Genomic DNA, 16,912 nt, shown 5'->3' on the forward strand with positions numbered 1-16,912 from the left:
AAGGTTTGGAATGTAGTTGGGTTCGTCTTGCCACCAGTACTTTTGCATATGCTACAGAGTAGAATACCTAGGTTTCTAAAAGTAGTGAAATCTGGCTTTAGTCAGGGAAGGCAGCAAGACCTAGATTCAGGTATGAAGACAGTGGTGAATACATATCCTGGTCTATCTATGGCAGTGATTCCCAACCAGTAGCTTGTGAGCAACATGTTGCTCCCCAGTAGTCTCAAAGCAGGTGCTTATATTTGAATTCCTAGCCTAGAGGCAAGTTTTGGTTGAATAAAAACCATGTTTACTGCCAAACAGAGCCTCCTGTAGGCTGCCAGTCCACATAGGGGCTACTAATAGCCAACCTCAGCCCTTATTTGTCACATCCCAGGAACATTTTTCATGCTTGTGTTGCTCCCTAACTCTTTTTACAATTGAATGTGGCGCACAGGTAAAAAAGGTTGGGGATCCCTGATCTATGGCCTGAAGGGCTATGGTAAATGTATAGCAGCATTGTCATGGTGCTCAAATATATTTGTAGGGTGTAAGAGTGTGCCTAAGCATTAGGAAAAGACAGTCAAGCTGCATTAGCAACATAAAGGATGGTCAAGCGGGTGGTATTGGCAAGATGGAACAATTACTTCTTGCAAGACGAACCCAACTACATTCAGATGTAGACATTTCAGGAATCTTTATTGGCCAACTCTAGATCCCTACACTAGACCAACTCTGTCAGGCCAAATATTCTCAACCAAAATCACGTGTGTCTCTAGCGGAATGTCCAACATATATGTTGCATAGTCCCCAACAAAAGAGTTCTCAGTGCTGGGCAAGTAACTCTTTTAAAGTATTTAATAGGAAGCTTCCAATAAAGCTGTCAACAGAGGAAGCTGTTTATTGTGTAAATTGTAGAATCAAAGGAATTTTAATAGTATCCAAATGTCTTAATGGGTCCCCTTAGCAAAGCCTACACCACAAGGTCTCATGTGTCCTGGGGGTGCTAGAAATGATTTGTACTCAACTTTGCAAACTAATTATATTTCGGACTCCCACTTAGATAAATTTCTTGTGACTCTGAGCCTTTCTGCTTTATATCCTGTACAGTTCCATTGCTTCCATGATCTGCTACTCATCTATGACATTTTATGACCGGGAGCCCAGGTAGAATTGACAGAGTTTCTAGGAATATCGTAGGCCCGAGAGGCTCTGCACCTTCATGTAAAATTGAGAATTAGTATGTTGTTGTGCCATAGGGCTCTCTAGATTGTGTGGAAATGCCCTTACTACTTCCTGTCTATGTATTTACCCCATCTGGAACCCATTTGAATAAATCCCCCTGTCTGACTTATGAGCTTCCCAGAGTAAGACTAAGGAAGATACTGGCTGTTTATTTGTTTCAAAATATCACTAGAGGCTCTTTAGTACAAAGCTATTTGTTCTGTAGTTTAGTTTTAGCAGGTCATTTTAATATTCATTATTTAGGTGTCAGAATCCTGGTGCCACAATCAGATGCTGTGTTTTTCATTAAATATTACTTAGAATGGAACATTCCGCAACTTTATCCTGGCAAAACCTAATAGAGTCCATATATACTTTTGCATGGGAACATTTGCTTGGGCTTGTCCAAATTAAGATGGAAAAGAAAGGTTCCTATTATTAAATGACATTAGTGGGCTTATATACTAAAATTGCACCCCTTACATTGAGCACTTGCCCCTATACCCATCCTGCACAGGGCACAGACTACAGCTCACAAGGGGAAGCCATTACTTCAAAAAAAAAATGGATATTTAATTTTGAAATCTGACATGGGGCTAGACCGTTTCCCAACTCCCCCAAGTCATGTGAGTTCCATCCATCCAACTTCCCCAAGTCATGTGAGTTCCATCCTAAAGTGCTGGCTCTTTCTGAAAGCACATGACCAGGCAAAATGACCTGAGATGCACCAAAACACCAATATTACAACTAAAAAAATACACTTGCTGGTTCGGGAATGAAATTTTATATTGTAGAGTGAATTATTTGCAGTGTAAACAGTGTCATTTAGAAATAAAAACATGACAGAATCCCTTTAAGCGGGTATTTTATACAGGGGTCTAGTGGTGCACAGGACAGGCTAATTCCTAAACCAAAACGGCTTCTATTCAACCCAAGCTTGAGGAGGGAATGTTATACCTCCACCAACCCAACCCCTATGGTGATGACTCTCAGTTGGGAGAACAAGCCCAGCACCACACTGTTCCACCAACAAATTGAGATGGGGAGGTATATGGAAACCAGTTATTCTGCGCTACAGCTGGAAGTAAGCATCCAGTACTGACCCAAACTCAATCTGGATTTGAAGACTGCAACCCAAACCCACCTCAGCTACAGGTATACTGGTGGGTATTGGGCTAACCCACACGTAACTACAGAGTTTCCTTGGTGCGCCTACCTTGCATGCCTTCAATGAGTTACAAGGTATCGGCATGCCAGGGAGTGCTCAGTCACGTCCTGCCAATATGCCATTTCTATAATATACATAACCAGAAAAGGACAAAAAACCTCAGGCTGCCAAAACTAAAAACACCCATTAGTGTTTCCACTTGATGTTATGTAACTGAATTCCTCCTTAAGATTTCCATCAAACTTCTTATCAAACACACGGTTTTATTCTTCAAGGAGTGGCATATTTTAATAATGGTTATGCAAAAATATTATATATCTAGCTGGAAATTATTCAAAATTATAATTATTTGCACATGGAATACGCACGCATAATATCTCATTGTGAAACCAGAACGAGAAATGTGTCTCAACAACTGCAATATTCGCACAAGGCGAGTGATGAGCTACATGTGTGCTGGTGTAAGAATTCAGGTGGCAGCCAATTGTAAAACACTGACTGTCATTAAGTCAAATGAAATTCAAATACCATATTATATCAGCCTCACTGGAAAGCTCTGGAGTCTAATAAAATCAAGTCGAGATTTGAAAATGTCAAGACCAGCTGGTGTCCACAGCCAAACTCGATGCTCAAGAAACATGCGTGGGACTTTTGTAGTGCTCAGCAATACAACTCAGACTCACCCATGCTCCCTTCATGAATTGTCCCAGAGGGACTGCAGAGGATTAAGTGGCCCACACCAGTGTAGAGCTCCTCAAACTGCAATAACTCCAAGACCCCCAAAAAATGGGATGGTGCACTAGCTCATAAAGTAAAAACCACTCTTTATTTAGATATTAAAAACGGCTAGCTGCAGTGTAATGGATGCCTAACGCGTTTCGGGAACACCTAGCACCCTAAATAAACAGTGGTTTTTTTTTACTTTATGAGGTAGTCCGCCCTGCCAATTTTTTCTTTTGGTCTTGGGATTTATGTAGAACTTCTCAGCCAGACTTATTAGACCATTAATGACATCAGACCCCCTTATATTGCAGGATGGTCTATTTCTTGGAATATTTTCAGCTTTAATGTTACATATGGAATCCCAAACGCAGAACAAACCCCAAGGTCCCAGCTACGGCTCCAGGCCCGGATTTGCGGCAAGGCCGCATAGGCCCGGGCCGAGGGCGGCAAAAAAATAGGGGCGGCATGCCGCCCAGCCGCATTATGGGGACGTGTGCGTCCCCATTCAATTACAGCAGCTGCGCCGGCGTTTTTTCACCGGCGCCCTGGGAAGGGGAGGTGAGGTGGGCGCTAGGACCGTGCGGCCGCCTGGTCGGACCGCGCGGCCTAGGGGCGCCCGTCATTAAAATCCGGCGATCTACGGCTCCCAAGTCTGCCTATAACAACCCCCTTTTGCTTCATGAGGAGCCCTCCGCTACTCGGATGCCGCCAGGTCTTAACATGAGAGGACCAAGGAGAGAGTTTTGGGCAGGCAAGGGAACCGAGCATGTACAGAAAGGACGGGGAGCAGGCCATAGTCAACACCAAACAGTAGCGAGGTACAAAATCAAGATCCAAAGAATGGTCAGTAACAGGCACGGGTCAGTACAGGCCCTTTAGATATTCAAATTTGGCACCAATGATGATACCTGTGGTGCTCCAAAAACAAAAGGATGCACAAAGGCCCGAGCATAGGACGGCAAAATTTGAGGGGCGGGAAATCCCCAGCCGAATCAAGAGGAGCACTTTGGGCTCATGCGATTGTGCACTCGTTCATTTGTGGGTGGGCACTAGAACCTGGCGCCATGTGGAGGCGGTTCATGTGCTCGCAGGGGGTGCGTGTTCGCTGGCGGCCACTAGGACCCAGGCGGCCTAGGGGCGCCAAAAAAAGAAATCTGGCCCGAACACATCCACTTGTAAAACTCGGAATTGGGGCGAAGAGGAAGAGTTGGCCACTGTCCAATGGGACTGCCAGGTACTCTCACACATAATGCCAGTGGTTAAAAAAAACTGTGGCGCCCAGCCTGAAGGGCTGTTAAGGTGAAAATTGTCAATAATGCCTATATGCTCTCCAAGATACTCCTAGAAGCAGAAGACCCCAAAATTCAGCTGTTTCTCACACAGATATGCCTTTTCTCTCAGTCTTGTTGTTAAAGTGCTTTTTATTTATCAGATTGAGCCCCAAGGATTCCATTACACAGTCATCGAGTTACAGGTGTTAGTTATCAGGTACTACACCTTAACATTTGATAGGACCTATTTTAGACACAGTGAAGCTATCCAGTTTCCGTCCTTGTTAATGTGCTTTAGGAACAGCATTTATTATATTAATTTCCAGAGGCACTTTGCCATGAAAATGTTGTGTCTTTCCTTGTCCTGTGTTTGATGATCTGCCATATTTAGAAGTGTAAAGCACCATTCTCCAGCTTTAGTGTTACTATTGCATTGGGAGGTGTGACCTGTAGCTTTAGGTGCTCTACCATCTGTATTTTATAATAAACAAAGAATTCACACAGAGAAGAACTTGGCACCCTAGGGTCCACCAGAGAACCAAGGGCCTACTCTTACAAACACTCAATTTAGTAAGAACTGAATTATATATATATTTAGTTATGTAGATCTACAGTGGGAATAGGGAAAGGCTTATAGCAGGGGTCCCCAACCTTTTTTTACTAGTGAGCCACATTCAAATGTAAAAAAGAGTTGGGGAGCAACACAAGCATGAGGAAGTCCCTCTGGATGCCAAATAAGGGCTGTGATTGGTAGCCCCTATATGGACTGGCTCTATTTGGTTGTACACCTGTTTTTTATGCAACCAAAATTTGCCTCCAAGCCTGGATTTCAAAAATAAGACCCTTCTCCAAGGCCATTAACAACATCAAAGTGGTTGATGAGCAACAAGTCACTGGTTGGTGATCACTGGCTTATGATAATGTTACTGGTTTGTGGCCCACTATGGCCTGGTCCCACCAGGATAATTTCTGGTTCTCTAGTAGACCAGTCCAGTCCAGCCCTGAACTCACCAGGGAGCCCTATTGTACTATCAGCAATCACATTCTGAGTTTATATATTCTTATACATACTTGGGGATACATTCTGAGTTCAATCGGTGCAATTGGGGTGTACGCCTATAAAACCTTGCTGCCAAATTTATATGTGATCAGTCATATAAACCACCAGGCTTACTGCAATTGGTTGTTCACGGGGAGAACCCGTACCAAAAAAGTCACTTAATTGCCTGCCAGGTCCTCCCTCTCCCTCTGTGCAATAGTAAAAAGAATCTGACCCTAAAATACAGAGCAGCGGAGCTCCAGGGCACCATCTTCCGCTACTTTTGGGACTCAACGTCGACACAAAGCTTGTGGGACCCTTTGCAGTCGGGCTAGGCCAGGAATCGGCTTCAACTGCGCATGTGCAAGTCAGCATTGAGTCCTGAAAGAATACAAATCGGAGGTAGGTGGTGCCCTGGAGCTCCACTGTGCTGCAGTTTGTGGTCAGATTTTTTTTAAGGTTTTTTTTTTTTTAATAATGCACAGTGCGAGGAAGAGAGAGGGCAATACCAGGTAGTTAAGGTGGGCTTTTTTGATACAGGGGTTTAGTTCTCCTTTAAGCATATAGGCAGCATTTAGCATTATACATGCATGTTCTTTCCAAACTAACATATACTGACCTGCAACCTAAAAATTATAGGTTTATCTGAATATCGGTTGGCACCCCTGATTTTAACCAATCATAGTAACATAATAACATAGTAAGTAAGGTTGAAAAAAGACACACGTCCATCAAGTTCAAGTTTTGTTTTTGTTTTTTATCTGCCTAACTGCCAGTTGATCCAGAGGAAGGCAAAAAACCCATCTGAAGCCTCTCCAATTTGCCTCAGAGGGGGAAAAAAATCCTTCCTGGCTCCAAAATGGCAATCGGACCAGTCCCTGGATCAACTGGTACTATGAGATATCTCCCATAACCCTCATTTGTCAGAAACAGTTAAGGCATGGAAAGGGATTAGGATGCTGGGGTATGGGATTTCGGAAGGATGGTTATTGGCCCTTCAAGACCAAAGCCTCCAGTGTGCACCCACAAAGAAGCAGGATACTGATATCCATGGAAGAACATGTAAGGTATGCAAGGGTTCTATCAAAAATGGCACAGTGATGAATAAAGGCTTCTAATAGGATGCTGGGGGTTTTATTTTAGCCACTTCAGGGCCACATGTTTCAACATTGCTGATTTATTTAATTCCTTTCTCCCGGCAGCCAACTCTCTTCTCCCACGAGACAAGTCTGACTTTCCCGCAGCCAAACCTTCCTGCACTACCAGCCCTGAATATTTCATATGCTACGTGCACACATCTTTAGTTTGCACTGAATTAAAACATCTCTTTTTGGCTCAAATTATAAATCCCCATTTTTGAAATGCCACGTAAAGGCAACTGTAAATTAACACTCAGCGTGCGTTAGCATTTAAGTGGCAACTCGTGTAATTTGAAGAACGGATTACTCTCCCCTTATATTTGTTATTCAATAAATTTCCCTTGCAGCGTTTGTGTGGGTGGACAGGTAGCAGCGTGAGAGGTCTGTTATATTTTAACATATAAATAACACCAGGCATTGGGAAATGATATCCACAGTTTAGTAAAATGCATTGGATTCAGGGAACCACTGAGTTCTTGAGTATGAATTGTTATTTACATTTCCACGGCTGAAGGTAGAACTTTCAAGAAGGATCTTCTCACCCTTCAGTTCTTCTTAGACTGCAAAGTTTAAATTGTCTTGATGATATATGTTCATGTTCTGAGCAAAAGTCAGTTTGGGTAATTATTTTGACACAATTCGAGAGTCTCACTAAGACACAATGGGGCAAATTCAGTAAGATTCGTAGTTGCGCCAGCGTCGGCTTCGCCGCACTTCGGCAGGCGTATTTTCGTCAGCGCTACGCAAATTCACTAAAATCCGAAGTTGCGCTCAGGGGAAGCGTAAGGTTGCCAAGTTGCGCTAGCGTTAATTCGCCAAGCAAAGCGAAGTTACGCTAGCGATGCTTAATTTGCATACGGCACCAAATTGAAGTTACAATGGAGGTATATGAAGCTTCACTACACAAGCCTGGGAAACCTTCAAAACAGCAAATAACATTTTTATTTTGCCCTACACATGTGCCCACTGTATAGTTAAGTTGCCATGAGTTAGGAAATGTAGGGGGGAAGGAGGGGAGCCCCAAAAAAAATTTCGATCTTTTTCAGCATATCACCCATAAAAAAGAAAAAAAACACCAGCGTTTTTTAGCTTTTTTTTGAAGCAATCCCTATCTACTCTATTGCACTTCGCCTGGTCTGAGGGGGCGAAGGAAGTCTGGCGTAAAAGGTAGCGTTCAGAAAAATGCCCGCGTCAGTGAATTTGCGTAGTTATGTCCGTTGCGCAAATCCGCCAGGCGTAAGGGTGCAAAGTAACACTAGCGAATGTACGCCAGCGTCCATTAGTGAATCGGCGAATTAACGAAAATGCGCTACGCTAGTGAATTAACGCTAGCGTTAGGCGCTTCGTCCTTAAGTGAATTTGCCCCAATGCTTTCCTGTGAGTGTTACTCGCTTCACCCAAAGACAAATTGAGTAGTGGAGTTTTCTAATGTTTTACAGTAACTTTGTCCTCAAAGAAAAGGAAACATTTTGAAGTTAGTTGGACTATTTATGCATATCTATGAGTGCAGTCCAAACAGAACTATTGTACCACATCCAAAATTAACACCAAACTTGTGGTTTGCTTCAACTCACGGCCCATACAACTTTGTTCTCCAGTGAGCCCTTGTTTCAAAGAGCATCAGTTGAGTTTAAAGGCTCTGAATCTGGGCCATGGTCTAATAGCAGCCAAAGGGGTGAGTGAAACGCCAAGACATTAACTTTATGAAGAATGTGATCCCTCTGATTGTCAAGCCAATGTTTTTGATGTCGTGGATTTTCACTGCAGTTTCATTAAAAAATGTGTACCGTTTTTATAAAAAAATAACCTGACTGTATGCAGTGAAATTCTTCCATCATTTACTGCTGTGGATAGGAATTGTCAGACGGCCCCTAACTGCTCTGCAGGGAAACAATCATACTTATGAACAGCAGGGGGAGCCCTCACCTTACTTCCCAGCCATGCAGAACTCAAGCAGCTTTGTTTGTTACCCTGTTTTGATGATCCCTAAGCAGCCCACACCACACTGAGCATGTGCACAGTCTTGGTCTTGCAAAGATGTTTCACAAAGTTACAAGATGGTGACCCCCTGTGGTCAACTTTGAAAGCATAAATCATTTGTTTGATTAGGCTTGTGGTGCAGTAACTTCATGTTTATGTTGAGTATACAAAATACAGCATTTCTAGCATTATTCTTTTTTAGACTTTACTTTCCCTTTAACTGACAAGTCTGCCTGGAAGATTGGTCTTTGGAAATGCCTGCTCATCTTTTTTATACGGTTATCTGCTCCCGCAGCTGAAGGTTCAGGGTGGTGCACCTGGACCCCTCCTTTAAATTGGTGAGTTTTCTTTGAGACCTAAGAATTCTACTACAAACCATCACCTATCAGTGTTTATAACTTTTTTTTGATCCAGGGACTGGTTCGATTGCCATCTTGGAGTCAGGAAGGATTTTTTTTCCCCCTCTGAGGCATAGATATATATATATATATATACTTGAAATATTGAACTTCATAGACGTGTGTCTTTTTCAACCTAACTTATTATGTTACTAATACAACTGGATTCCCAAATGGGGATCCTTCCTGTATATCCAACTCCGTGTTCTTCATTTATTAAGCAAAAAAAGGTTTACCTTAATTCTTACACTAAGGGGCAGATTTATCAAGGGTCGAATTTCAAAGTAGAAAATACTTTGACTTCGAATATCGAGGTCAAAGTATTTTTCTGCAAAATTGGCCATCCTGTGATCAAAGGAAAAAACGATTAAATAGTTTGAATCGCACAATTCGAACAATTTTACCGTACAATCAAACGATTTTACTTCGATGTGTAAAGACTTAGAAAATGGTTGTAGAAGGTGCCGTTAGGCTAACATAGCACTTCGGCAGGTTTAATTTGGCGGTTATATTCGAACGAGTTTTACTTCGAATCGAAGTCGAAGTAAATTCGAAGTCGTGGTATCCTATTCGATGGTCGAAGTATCCAAAAAATTACTTTGAATTTTGAATTTTTTTACTTCGAAAATTCCCTCGAATTCACTTCGACCCTTGATAAATCTGCCCCTAAATGCTCTCCCGATCCACTTATTTTAAAATATGGGCAGCTACCTCCATGTGTGGGACAACAAACAAAAGTAGCATCCAAAATAGTAATCGAGATCGAGAACCTATGGCTCACGAGTTTTATTCTACACTGACGGAGTAGCACCCAAATGGGTCAATGCAACCTATCATTTAACAGTGATACATCCATTCAAGTGAATTCCAGGGTGCAGTGATATTCCGGGGCTTCTGCTGGCACTACATGTGCTGTAGGCCTAGAATAACCTAATAGCACTAAATATCTTTTCCGAGTGTTTATATTGCTTAGTGCAGAAGGCTTGTAGGAACTTGAGAACATTTTTGAATCAAAGTTAGAGGAGCTTTTTTTTCCCTTGAGGCATTTGAAAGCATTGCATCTTTGATATTAATACATATTAGCTGTAAATATTTGCTCTTTATTTAACATTCTTCTATTTGGAAAGCTATGAATGGAATTCTTCAGTCTATGTGTACCACATGCTAAACATTTTTAAAGGAGCATGATACACTAATGGAAAGTAGGGCCTACAGGATATTTGCATGTTGACATGAATTGATGGGGTCATAGTTGAGCTTAAGAGTTGTACCTCACCCAAAGACTCCAGTCAAACAGAGAAATCTGTTGCCCAACTTAAATTAAAGCCCAAAATACATATTGATCTATTATGAAAATACTTTTGTAACATTAAAGAACTGTATATGTAAAGCAAACTACCAGGAGGCAATCTAGTACTGGGCTGTCATTGGTTTGTGTTAGCCTAAGCTAGTCATACATGGGCTCAAAAAATCTCCTGACTCGGCCCTTCCAGGACAAGACATCAGCTTATCAGCCTATGATTGACCAGGCTGATGATATCGGGCCAAACATCTGCAAGGTATTGATTGGCCATGTCTGAAAATCAAGTCAAGTGAGGACTGCATCTAAGCATAGTTGTGGTCCAATTCTGATTGTTAAGTAAGTAGAAAAGTCAAGTGAATGAAAACATAAAAATCACCAGGGAACGTTTTGTTTTATGTTTCTTTTTGTACTAGGAGAAAACACCTGTGTGTTAAAGACCTTATCTTTTAATGTTTTATTTACAGAACGCTGATATTTCCAAGGTGCTTTCTAGAGCTTCTATTAAATTTTTCTGACATATGCACCTGTACATAAGGGCAGAGATACACAAGGAGATTCGGGGAGATTCAGTCCCCCGGCGAAAAATCGGCTCTTCTTCAGGCGACTAATCTCCCCGAACTGCCTTCCCGCCGGCTAGAATCTATATCGCTGCCAGGATGGCACTCTGAGCACTTTGTTTTCCGAAGTCGCCCGAAGTTTCCTCCTGAGACCTAATGGCAGAGACACACATGGAGATTCGAGGAGATTTAGTCAAAGTCGCCAGAAGTTGCCTCACAAGGAAACTTCGGGCGACTTCGGAAAACGAAGCGCTCTGAGTGCCACCCCGCCGGCAATTTCGATTCTAGCAGGAGGGAAGGCAGTTCGGGGAGATTAGTCGCCCATAGAAGAGGTGATTTGTCGCAGGGCGACTAATCTCCCTGAATCTCCATGTGACATAAGAAACTTTCTAAATACAATCAATTAAATATTCTGCATCATTTCTGATATAATCATTTTCTTCACTATTCCTCTCTCAGCATCTGTTGCTCTTCGTTCTCTCTTAATGCAGCAGTTGGGTGTCAGAAGAATGATCCAATATATCTTATAGGGAGGCTCCCTTTCCTAGCAGATGTATTAGAGCTCACTCAAATAACTGATTCCAGTACAAACAAAATCTAACAAAATAACTGCCTTTGGTACAAATTCTGCATGTAGAGAGACATGATGTCTGGTGATTTTAATAGAGTGAGCTCTAATACATCTTCTATTCAAAAGGAGCCCCCTTATAAGATATATTGGATTATTCATCTGACACCCAACTCCTGCATGAAGAGAGAATGAAGAGAAACAGATGCTGAGAGTGGGACAGAGATGATGCAGAATTTTTAACTGACTATATTTAGAAAGTGTCTTATTTCAGTATGATGAAGCTTTTATTACATTTTCATTTTCATGATAGTTCTATACTTTTCTTCTTTAAAGGAGATCTACAGCTCAGCAAATAGTGTAGATATCACCATATGGTTTATGCTAACAATCCAAGGCACTGCAGCCCTTGACCAGTGACCATCTGGCAAAAATCTAAAAAAATATCCCACAACTCTATAGTATCTAAAAAGGCTAGTTTTTATTCAAAAATCATGTTAAAAAGATAAGGCATTCAGACCACCTGGTATTCCGCCTTATGCTTTTCATACCCTATGGTACTACTTAATCATAGGCATAGGTTTTTGAATAAAAACTAGCTTTTTAATTTATTATAGAGTTATTGGATATATTTTTGATGTATAAGCCCTTGGAACTGGGGGCTGTATCCCAGTAACTATGGCTCTTTTGACTGGCCCTTTAGTTCTTGATAATTCTGATTAGATTCTCATTACATGGTAACAAAGTAATCAATGTATTGTGCATCAGAATTAAGGAGTAATCTGTCTTTAACGTCAGCAACTATGACTTTCTGATAACATTCATTTTTCAATGGGGTTGAGGTGTCACTGTCACAAAAAAAGAGGCCTAAGAACTAGAGTAGTGATGGGCGAATTTGCGCCGTTTCGCTTCTCCGAAAAATTCGTTAAACAGCGCCTGGCGTCTCATTTTTACGACAGTTCCGTTTTTTCTAAAAAAAAATTTAACGCCAGCAAATTTTTGCGGGCATTTCGCGAATTTATTCGCTGTCGGTGAATCGCGCGAATTCGCGCCTGGCGAATAAATTCGCCCATCACTAATGAGGAGCTGCTGTGGAGAACTTTGAAGATATGGAACATGGTATGGGTCTGTTGAACCTCTGAGCTGGTGCTGTAAGTTCAGTATATAAAATAAAGAATTTGTCGGCATCATTACCTTTTAGGCTTTAGTTCTCCTTTAAACTCTTTTTAATAAACACCACTAGATGATATGGCAGTCAGTTTCTGAGTCTTCAGCTGGCTTTTTGGGAATCAGGGCCAAACACTTGAAACAAGACTTTCAAGTCTTTGAGCAAACATGGTGGACACAGTTCATGAAGAAGCAACATAGGATGTAAACTTCAGTCGTAACACTTGTATTTACTTTAGTCCTGATAAATTACATTTAATTCGAACCATATTAAAGCCATCTAACATTGCTGCTTTTTCTCTGATAGCCTGTTTGTTTTTAATTTGAAAAAGGTGGATACAAATACATATTTATTTAGAGAGGGAAGCTTTGTTCCATTGTACTATTTTCACTTGAAGAACGAAGCAGGGAGTGCCTGGTCACGCACTCGGGCCTGTGTGCTGGAAACTGAAATAGTCCTTTGAAAAATAAAATCAGTATATTTCTGGAAAGGGATCAACTCATGTCAAGTAGTAAACATTGGCTTTTGTCATGTTGGCTTTAGTGTTTCATTAACTTTGTCAATAGATCAGTTGAGATATAATTTTCTGTCAGGGGGTGGGGGGGGGTTTACAGCCTTGATCAGCCAAAAAAATATATGAGACACTTGCAACAAAAAGTTTATGCCAATTGTAGGTTAAATGTATACCCCATGTCTATTTACCATAACCCAATATCAACTGGGCTTAACCCAAAGTTTGGTTGTTATCCACAATGCATGCAGAAAACCAAAGTCAAATTGGCTTAAAAGGATAACAGTATATTCCCCGGTGAGCCCTGGTCAAGGTGGGCCCGTCTCCCTTTCTGTAGCACAAAGGATTAACGTTTTAGTATCTTAAGGTGGCCATACACGGGTAGATTTAAAGGAGAATTCAACCCTTAACTAAAAAAAACCCTACCCTACGTAGACCAACTCCCTCCCCCCCAGCCTAGCTGTTACCCCGGGGAAATGCCCCTAACTTTTTACATACCCCTCGGTGCAGATTCAGGGATCACAGTTCAAGGCAGCCATTTTCTGGGTCTTCGATAATCCGCGAAGAGGCGCATGCACAGTTAAAACAATTTCCCGGTTAGCGACAACTGCGCATGTGCCGAAACTGACGGAAATTGCTGAAGCGTCAGAAGAAGAACCAGAAGACTGCGTTCGCTGAATCTGCACCGAGGGGTAAGTAAAAAGTTAGGGGCATTTCCCCGGGGTAGCAGCTAGGCTGGGGGAGGAGGAAGGGGGGTCTATGTGGGATGGGGGGGGTAGGGTTTTTTAGTTAAGGGTTGAATTATCCTTTACACTGCCAATTTGGGTCCTTTAGACTGATTTGGCAGCTTCTCTGCACGTGTATGGGGCCCTCCGACAGGCCTCCCCAATTGATATGTGCCCAAAAATCAGGCAGATCTCGATCAAGGAGGCTTGATTTTTCTGTCGGATCGAGGACCACATTATAATGAAGGGGATACAAAATAAGTGATTCTGAAGCTGGCCATACACGGGCCGATAAAAGCTGCCGACAGACCAAGTCGGATCGTGGTTCAGTTGATGCACGATCCAACCCTACGGCCCACGATTGGATCAGCCCGATATCGCCCGCCTCAATGTGGGCATATCAGGGAGAGATCCGCTCTTTTGCCAAAATCCCCAAATGGGCGGATCTCTACGTGTATGGCCATCTTTACAATGTATGGCCACCTTTATTCTGATTCTGTTTTCCAATCAAGAAAGAAAACCATGTGAGAAAGATAGGAAAGAGTAATTAAAGGTGGCCATGCACAGGCAGATCTACCGATTCTTCCCCTTTAGATCAATTAGGCAGCTTCTCTGCCTGTGTATGGGGGCCCTCCTTTGGGCCAATCCTAACAATATCTGGGCAGATGTCAATTGGGCAGGTTCGATTTTCCTGTTGGATCAAAGACCCTATCTGCCCATTATGCGGTCCTCGATCCAATGCCCAGCACAGAGCAATCATAATCTGATCATTGGCCAATCAGTAGAACTGCCTTGGGGTCAAAACAGAGCACAGAGACCTGCAGAATTTTTTTTAGGCTAGAAAGCAAGATCCAAAGTGCCTTCAATGTCATAAATGAGTCCTCAGGTCTTTGATTTGACCATTGTAGGACATTCACTTTTTTGCTCTCGAGTTCCAGTGTTACATTGACCATTGTGTTTGAGATCATTTTTGTGCTGGAAGATGATGCACCATTTTATCCTTCTGTTCTAAGAAGATGCCTAGACCCAGCTGATAAAACCAAACCCACAGTGTGATGCTACCTGTGTGAGGACTTTCTAAAGTCATAGGATTATACAAAGTTCTCTTGTCTTCCATTTTTGCCTTTAGACCACCAAATGTTTGATTCGCACAGCTTTGTCCGTACGTCAGCCGTCAGCACTAAACATCATCTAATAAAGGTAAATAGAGGTCTATTATTGTTGCTGGTTTCTTGAAGTTTTCTAAACATAGTTTTTCTGCCAGAAACAGGTCATCTGATTCATCGCGATGAGATTTTGAAGATGACTCATAATCGAACGAACTTTCTTCATATTCGCAAACTGCAAAAGAAAAGAAAAAAACAAACAAATGAAATTCCTTGTAAGCCTTTTAAGAAATGAAGTTATAAACTTCGCGCAGGGCAGATTGGGTCGCGCAATGGGGTTCATTTATAAAGTTCACGCATGGCATATTTATTCGCAAATGGTTGTATTGCCCATGTTTTTTCCTGAACGCTAAAATATTGCACTGCTGTGCCCGTCTTTCTGTTTTTTTTACGAAATTCGCATTGAGAATAGATTTTCACAAATGGCTCACAAATGAGACAGGTGTTTGCATGAGTGCGCCCACTGTGCGAGGTTGTTGTGCGCGAAAATTTCGTTGACAGTAACTTAAATTCGCAATTTGCAAAACTGTCTTGCAAATATTTCAAGTCCTGCACATCGTTACATTTATAAAGCTGCATAAGAGTGTGCCAACAGAATTGCGATTTTTCTTTCACACTGAGAATGTATATATGAGCTTTTTAAATATGGCAAAAATCGCAAACTGCGAATATTATGTGCACACTCTGCGTTTGAATTACGCCACAACTTTGGTGGCGGAGAAAATATTCTCAAAACAGTATTGCAAATTGCAAATTTAAGCTACTGTCAACTCTATTTTCGCTCACAACAACCTCGCCCAGTGGGCGCACTCACGCAAACACCTGTCTCATTTGCGATCCATTTGCGAAAATGTATTCTCAACGCAAACCCGCAAAAAACGGAAAGACGGGCACAGCAGTGCAATATTTTAATGTTCAGAAAAAACTTGGGCAATACAACCATTTGCGAATAAATATGCGCACACTTTACAAATTCCCCCCACTGTGCAAACCAATCTGCCCTGCGCGGTTTATAAATATACCCCAGTGAGTGTTATGGAGCTAGGCAGCAGTAAGTTTACTTGGTAACTGTAATCAGCAGACCCTCAGGCACCCCGAGGGCCACCCCCAAAACCGCGCTGCCCTAGACACAGGCCCTTGAAGGCCTATATATAAATACAACCCTGACCACCACCACTGAAACTGCGCATCAGTTGTAACCAGCGGGCTTTTCAGCAATCACTGGATTTGATTCCAATATTATAACTAGGGATGCACCGAATCCACTATTTTGAATTCGGCCGAACCCCTGAATCCTTTGCAAAAGATTTGGCCGAATACTGAACCGAATACTAATTTGCATATGCAAATTATGGATGGGAAGGGGAAAACATTTTTTACTTCCTTGTTTTTGTGGCAAAAAATCACGCGATTTCCTTCCAACCCCTAATTTGCATATGCCGAATCCAAATCCTGCTGAAAAAGCCCAAATCTTGGCCGAATCCCGAACCGAATACTGGATTCAGTGCATCCCTAATCATAACACCTTTCCATACTGATGCAGAAACACTCTCTCTAGGCTGAATTTACTCCAACTCCACTTTCAAATACCTCCTCTGCTGATCCACCTCCAGTCATTCTTCTGCCATTAAAGGGAAAGTAAAGTCTAAAATAGAATAAGGCTAAATTTGCTGTATTTTGTATATTAAACATAAACATGAAGTTACTGCACCACAAGCCTAATCAAACAAATGATTTATGCTTTCAAAGTTGGCCACATGGGGTCACCATCTTGTAACTTTGTTAGACATCTTTGCAAGACCAAGACTGTGCACATGCTCAGTGTGGTCTGGGCTGCTTAGGGATCGTCATAAATTATCAAAACAGGGAAAAAAAACAAAGCTGATTGAGTTCTGCATGGCTGGGAAGTAAGGCGGGGCTCCCCCTGCTGTTCATAAGTATGATTATTTCCCTGCAGAGCAGTTAGGGGCCGTCTGACAATTCCTATCCACAG

This window comes from Xenopus laevis, chromosome 4L (genome assembly GCF_017654675.1).
Source record: "Xenopus laevis strain J_2021 chromosome 4L, Xenopus_laevis_v10.1, whole genome shotgun sequence".
NCBI classification, from domain to species: Eukaryota; Metazoa; Chordata; class Amphibia; order Anura; family Pipidae; genus Xenopus; species Xenopus laevis.